This window comes from Aquila chrysaetos, chromosome 8 (genome assembly GCF_900496995.4).
Source record: "Aquila chrysaetos chrysaetos chromosome 8, bAquChr1.4, whole genome shotgun sequence".
NCBI lineage: Eukaryota > Metazoa > Chordata > Aves > Accipitriformes > Accipitridae > Aquila > Aquila chrysaetos.
In genome coordinates this window covers 20413917-20420942 of record NC_044011.1, presented here as the reverse complement: position 1 = coordinate 20420942, position 7026 = coordinate 20413917, and the positions used below count along the sequence as shown (strand labels likewise).

General features: G+C 46.2%; 1 long non-coding RNA gene across 1 annotated transcript; it reads left to right on the top strand.

Annotated features, from left to right (window-relative positions):
- The first annotated feature begins 916 nt into the window (after window positions 1-916).
- Window positions 917-3676, top strand: LOC121233504. Its single transcript, XR_005933082.1, has 2 exons — window positions 917-2652; window positions 2784-3676. It is a non-coding gene; the product is annotated as an uncharacterized LOC121233504 (long non-coding RNA).
- Window positions 3677-7026: the final 3350 nt, after the last annotated feature.

The following is a 7026-nucleotide window of genomic DNA, read 5'->3' as shown; positions in this document are numbered from 1 at the left end:
GGGTGGCACAGGCAAATTGGGTTAGGAGCATGCCTGGGCTCATGTTCCTGCTGGAGGCATCCCTGATTGTATCGGAGGAGGGGAATGAACTATTCAGGCTGCATATGTGTGTGGGTGTGTGCACCTAAAAATACATGTCCAGGTTTCACACAGCTATATTCGTATTTGATTTGTAGTCTGACAGTATTCTGTGAAACAACTTCTGTTCATTTTGATGCTAGTAAAACCTGGCCATATAAAACAAAACCTGCTTTCCTGTTAAGGCTGCAGCTGCTATGCTTTGTCATTGACTTGGTACATTAGTATTTTTTGGCCTTAAATACGTGTATTAGTCACTGGGTTTCCTGCACATTCGCTTTTCATTCAGTGATGCCCAACCAACATCAACAGGATGTGCAGAGAAACTCCAGTGGCCGATACAGCTCCTTAGCCCACAGACCGCCTGATGCAGTGCTCACGTCAGCAAAGCTTGCAGGGCTGAACCAGCCGTGGTGGCATCCAGGACTAGCTCTCAAGCCATGTTCCAAGAAGAAATTTGCTCTTTCCTCCCATGAAGAAAAACGTCTCATTTTTGTAATGTAGCTGCCTGGAGTGCTGTATATTCAAGGGTTTATGTCTGCTCCTTTATATAATATAACCCCGAAGCTACTCCCTTTTGTTAAACGTGCACTGCACTTGTTTTCTTGTGAGAAAAACACGTGTGCAGATCAATCCATCTTACTGCTTCTCTGTCCCATTTTCCTGGTTACATACTCATTTAACGAGCAGTTGAAAAAATAAAAAGCTCCGGCAGGATCTTTTCAAAATAAAAATCTCCCTGGTTATCCAGACAGAGTTACAGAATAACAAATCAATGCTGCCTTTGTGTGATGCCTGCATGACTCTTACTAATACAGGGATCATAACTGTGGAATGGAGTCTTTGGAGATAGAAGGTAATCCGGCTATAAAATCAAGGAGACTTAATAATATAAATTGCCAATTGCCCAATACTTCTGCCTTTTTTTTTTTCTTCTTTTTTTTTTTTTCAGTGCCTGAGCTTTTAGATGAGTTTGGCTCCAACCTAAGTTAATACCTTGTGTTTGGAATGTGATTAATAGTAGGCTCAGTTTAATTGCCTGGGACTTGTTCTAAGAGACATCCCTGCTAGCTGATGACTTGTATAATGTTCACAAACCTTCCAATCCCCACATGACAAACTGATCCTTTTGTATCGTATGTTTAGGAAGCATCATTCTATTGGCACAAACCACAAATACTAGTTGAGGATACTCGGCGGTTCTGAGCTGAGCTCTTCCTTTCCTGTATCTTCTGTAAGACCTGGAGGCAGACAGCACCTCTGAGATCGGAGGCAAGAGGAGGATCAAGAAACTGAATCAGAATCAAGGATCAACATCTTAATAACGAGGGAATACTTTCTTTAAAGCTTTATTTAAATGATTGCTATGGTTACAAGCTCTGTAACCAGGATACTCCAGTTACACAAATAGTAATTGAGTTTAGCCTGCTTTTCAATCTCAATTTTCTGCCAAAGAATATATTGAACTGCGTGGGAGTCTTTCCTCGCCGTCGGGCAGCCTTTCCCATCGGCGCAGTCAGCGCTAGGTGGGCTGGCCGGCCCGACGGCGGAAAGGGAGCAGGCTGCAGACCTTGGCGTCCGGCCGGGGAGGACATGGGAACTGAACGGTCGGTAGCAAAATATGGCGCAAGCTGTAATCCAGTGCTGAAGGCAGTGCAGCAGCTGGGCTGGTCGGAGTACAAGTGCAGAGTAAGGGGCGTTTTCTGTCAAAAGTTTTATGGCAGACTTTCCTGACGTTTTTGTAAGCGGTGCTTGTACCTTGTTCAATTTAACTTCCCAGGGCTGTGACCGGGAGAGTCCCTGTTCTGCTTCTTCACCTCTTCCCTCCCACCTGTGCTGGGGCATGGACCTGGCTCCTTCCAGACCCACCGAGCTGGCTCGGCACCTCAGTGCTTGCAGGTACAGGATGCAACGCGCAGAGCCTGAAGCCAGCCCTGGAGAGGGCCAGCATGGGTATGACTGAGCTGAGTGATTTTGCCTCTCTGTTCTGCCTCCCTCAACTGTAATATGCTTGTGACCTGCTTCTGAGGACTATTTATCTTAAAGGTTTGCATGGCAAAGGAAGGAAAAAAGGAATGACCCTTAACTGCCCCTACTGCTGCATGTCAATGGCATAATACCTGTTGCCCAGGGGAACATAAAGCATCGCGAGCTTGCTCAAGTTCCCTGCGCCACACGGATATCTCGTCAGGGTCCTTGCTTCATTACTCGTGCACTGGAAGAAGATCGGTGGGGGCATACTGTTACTGCCGTGATGTGCCTGCTTAGTGCGAGGCATCGTGCCCGTGGAGGTGGAGCAGCTATGCAGCAGGTGGAGCAGGATCACCCAGGCATCTTTCTGCTCTTTGGGAAGATCCTAATTGAAGGAGCTTTCAAGCAGCTGCCCATCTGTGGCTGGAACAAAGGAGAAAGGAGTGCTTGCAGCAGAGCTGGGAAGCCAAGCCAGGATTTTGGCAATGTAGCTGTCCTCTGTCTCCTGAAGTCCGTGGAAATGGTGGTGTGCCTGTTTATGCCAGAAGAGGATTTCTACTAGGGCTTCAGATAATTGCTGGACATCAGAAATTCAGAGTATAGGTATTGCTGGGATCAAGCACTTTATAAATTACTCGTCATGTGTTTGGCAGATCTCTCATTAACAAGGAATTCTTAGTAAGAATTATAATATTCTTATTAATGAGGAATTACCCTCTAAATCCCTTTCACAGGAAGAAAAGAATCAGAAATCTGACTCATACAGTAAGGTGAGGACATTTGTCTGAAGGCTGAAGGCATGAAAGAGGTGATGGGAGAATTAACATTTTGCTTTCCCTCTGGAGAGCATACAGCAGAGCATGGCTGCAGGGAGGAATATCCTGATGCAACAGACTGGGGGAAAGGTGGACTTAACATTTTGGGGAAGATGGGGAGAGCTTCAATGAAGGTCTTTGATGGCGAGTTTAGTTTACTTGCAATATAAAATTTGGCTTGGGAGAAACTGTTGTCAAGTACAAAGGGCTTCCTTTGGTCTCTCTTTCTTCTCATTACCATCACTAGGAGTTAATACCGGTAGCACTGAGCACAGCCCAGTGCAAGAACAACTAGAGAGGGGAGTCTGTGGGTTGCACTCAGCCTTTGCCGAGGATTGTGTCTGCACGCTGGCACTCTCCTCCGCGGGGATGGCAGTGTTGTCGCAGCCTCACTGGAGGTCTGTTATTTGTGTGGATTTTGGCACACTCTGCGTCTGACCTTCTCTAATGAAAATGTGCTGGCAGGAGCGGAGCACGGGAGAGCCCAGCCCTGCTCCGCTCCTGGGCTGAGAGCACGGCTGCCCTGTTGTCCCTTTGCTGCTCGGCTGCCACCTCTGTGCAAACAGACACACACCTACACCTAAAGCAGCTGGACTTCCAGGCCAGATTATTATTGAATCCTCTCTCCCCACTGCGCTCAGCTGCCGATTAGTGGAAACGTAGTTTTGTGAGCCAAGCCAGAGAGAGTGGGCCAAATTTTAAAGTGGGTGTGTATAATCTTCAGAAAAAATACTGTGCAACTGTGAACTCTCATTTTTTTTTGATTGTTTTGACGGAGGTCAGGGCACAATAAACGTGCATGTGAGAACTGGTACTGGTTTAACTGCATGAATTTGAAAATGCACAGGCATGAACAAGACCCAGAAATGTCTGTACTGCACTTTTGAAAACCTGTAGCATGGTAGTGAGGACCCCAAAATAAGCCTGACTTTCCTCCATAGTACCATCGCTCCCTCTGACTGCTGTAGGAGCACACTGTACTGGCACAGTGAAAGTTATTTATTTCAGACAGGCTTTTGAGTCCTTGAGTCAGTAGTGTGAGGGCACAAACCATGTGAACTTCATCATAGTGCCTTAACCTTGCCCCTGGCCTTTGGGACCAAGTAGACACCTCACAAGTCTTAGCAGTTAAGTAGTTAATCATCAGCTGTGGCTGTGACTCTTAGCTAAGTTGTTTCAGCAGAAGTCTGTAAAACAAAAATACATAACCAACAGAGTTCAAAATGGTTGTCACACATTTATTGTTCACACTTTTCTGGTTGGAGTACTCCTGGGAGATGCCCTGTAGGGTATGTTTCTGTTCAATGTATTTATCAGTGATCTGAATGCAGGAGTTGAATGCACCATTAGCAAGTTTGCTGATAATACCAAACTGGGAGGTGCTGTTGACTCTTGAGGCATGAGAGGCCTTGCAGAGGGTTCTAGATAGATTGGAGCATTGGGCAATGATTAACGGGATGAAATTTAACAAGTCCAAATGCTGGATCCTGCACATAGCATGGAGTAATGCTGGACACAAGTATAAATTGGGAGAGGAGTGGCTGGAGACCAGCCCTGCAGAAAGGGATCTGGGGGTGCTGGTTGACGGCAGGCTCAGTAGGAGCCAGCAGTGTGCCCTGGGAGCCAAGAGGGCAAACCGCATCCTGGGGTGCATCAAACACAGCTAACCAGCTGGTCAAAAGAGGTGATTATCCCACTGTATTCAGCATTGGCGCGGCCTCACCTCGAGTACTGTGTGCAGTTCTGGGCCCCACAATTTAAGAAGGATGTGAAAGTCCTTGAATGTGTCCAGAGGAGGGCAACCACCAAAGCTGGTGAGAGGGCTGGAAGGAATGTCCTATGAGGAGTGGCTAAGAGCTCTGGGTTTGTCTAGTTTGGAGAAAAGGAGGCTGAGGGGTGACCTCGTTGCTCCCTACAGCTTCCTGAGGAGGGGAAGGGGAGAGGGAGATGCTGATCTCTTCTCCCTGGGATCCAGTGATAGGACACATGGGAATGGCTCAAAGCTGCGCCAGGGGAGGTTTAGACTGGACATCAGGAAGCATCTCTTTACCAGGAGGGTGGTTGAACGCTGGAACAGGCTTCCTAGAGAGGTGGTCAATGCCCCAAGCCTGTCAGTATTTAAGAGACGTTTGGACAATGCCCTTAATAACATGCTTTAACTTTTGGCCAAGCAGTTGGACTAGATGATTGTTGTAGGTCACTTCCAACTGAAATATTCTATTCTATTCTATTCTGTTCTGTTCTGTTCTGTTCTATAGCAGCTTCTCAGTGGTAGGTTGGTATGACAAGACAAAATGTCTTTACAAGACTGACTTAAGCTTAACCTTTAAGGATTAGAAAAGACTTTTGCTTGTTTTGTTTTCTCTGGTTGAATGTAACACACACATGGGTGTGCTTTAACCAAGTTCTCGTGGTGCTGCATTTTTCTTCTTACTAATCCTTGTAACATTTTGCCTGGCAAGTAGGAACAGTACATACAGAAAGTTCATACACCTGTGTAAATGTTATTGTCAACAATTACTACTCTGCTGAGGACTTGGAAAGATTTGCCAAAGCCTCAGGAGAAGAACTTTATCAAGTGTAGGAACCTCAGCTTATGGGGGGTAGGGCCCACATAGCTGATGCTGTGTCACACATCCCGTTAGAGCTGCGGCTGCAGGGGGGTGAGGATTTTGCATTCCCAGCGGAGCTGGATGAACCCACCTGTTTGCCAACGGTTGCTCCTCTACTCAGCTGGCACAGCTGCCTACGTAGGCATGGCCCGAGCAAAGCCAGGTCAAAATGATCTGGTTTGCTTGAGCATTTTCTTAACTGAATCTAAAGCTGCCTGATATATTTTCACCAGGCTGGATTAGGAAATGATCACGCGAGCTGGTACACTGGCAAAATCGGTGAGGGGTTAAGCTGTGGTGGAGTTCATGGTAAAGTACTGGGAAGACTGGGGGATGAATGGGGAGTGGTGGCTGCTTCACTTGGATAGCAGCAGTTAAAGCAGGCAGGGAACTCACTGCTGCAGTGAAGCATGTATGTGGGCTCTCTTGTCATGAAATAGGGGTGTCCCATGTCATCTCAACAGAAGAAGAGCTGAGTTTGTTCAGCCTGGAGAAGGCTCAGGCGGAATGAACTGTTGTCTTCAACTAATGATGGGAGGCCATGGAAGACTGTGGTGCACAGCAGCAAGGCAAGAGGCCGAGGGCATGGGCTGCACCAAAGAAGATTAGACAGAAGGAAAAAATTTCACTGTGAGGTAATCAAACATGGAAACAAGCACCCAGAGATGTGCTATTTCTATCCTTGGAAATATTCAAAACTGACAGGACCTGAGCAACCTGATGTAACTTCAGAATTGGTCCTGCTTCTGTTAGGAAGGGGAGGTGACCTCTAGAGGTCCCTACCAACATAAAATATTCTATTATTATAATATTTTTATGGCATTTTAAATTAGATGAAAGCAATTAATCTTACAGAGAAGTAAATGTTGCTTGCACTCAGAATAACTCACCACCACATTCACTACCCGACTTTTACATGCAGGAAGATGAGGCAGACAGATCATTCATTTGTCTGAGACACACGGTCCCAAGAGCAGGGATTTTAATACAAAAATTGCAGGGATTTCAGGTGCACAACCTGGTGTCCACATTGTATGTCTCCCTCTGCTATCTACCAGTGCTGATGGGATCCTCCAGGGTGCAGCAAGGATCCCAGCTCCTCCCTGGGGGAGAAGGGCACCAAGCAGAGCAGCGATGTGGCAGCGTGTCCCTGCAGCTGTGGTGTTACAAAGGTTGCACCATTAAAATGCCTTACCACAGCTCTGCACGTCTATGTGCTTCATAGCTATAATAGAACATGCTACATCATATGATATGTTACATTAATATATAATTAAGATGTTAGTATGGTATATGTTAATTTACTGGTAACTGCAGATGAAGCTGTGTTCCATCAAGAGTCTCTGTTGGTATGTGTATAATAGAGATGTAGAAACAGATAATAGCATAAACTGAAGATGTGGAAGGCCTGGGTGGGTTAATGGCAGCCACTGCTCTGCACACACAAGGTAAATGTGATCTTTTATAGAAGGAAAAGTTCACTCTTCTTTCTGGGGTGCCAGCTGAACATACCATGCTGTTGTGTACCATACTTGTAAATTGCAGTTATT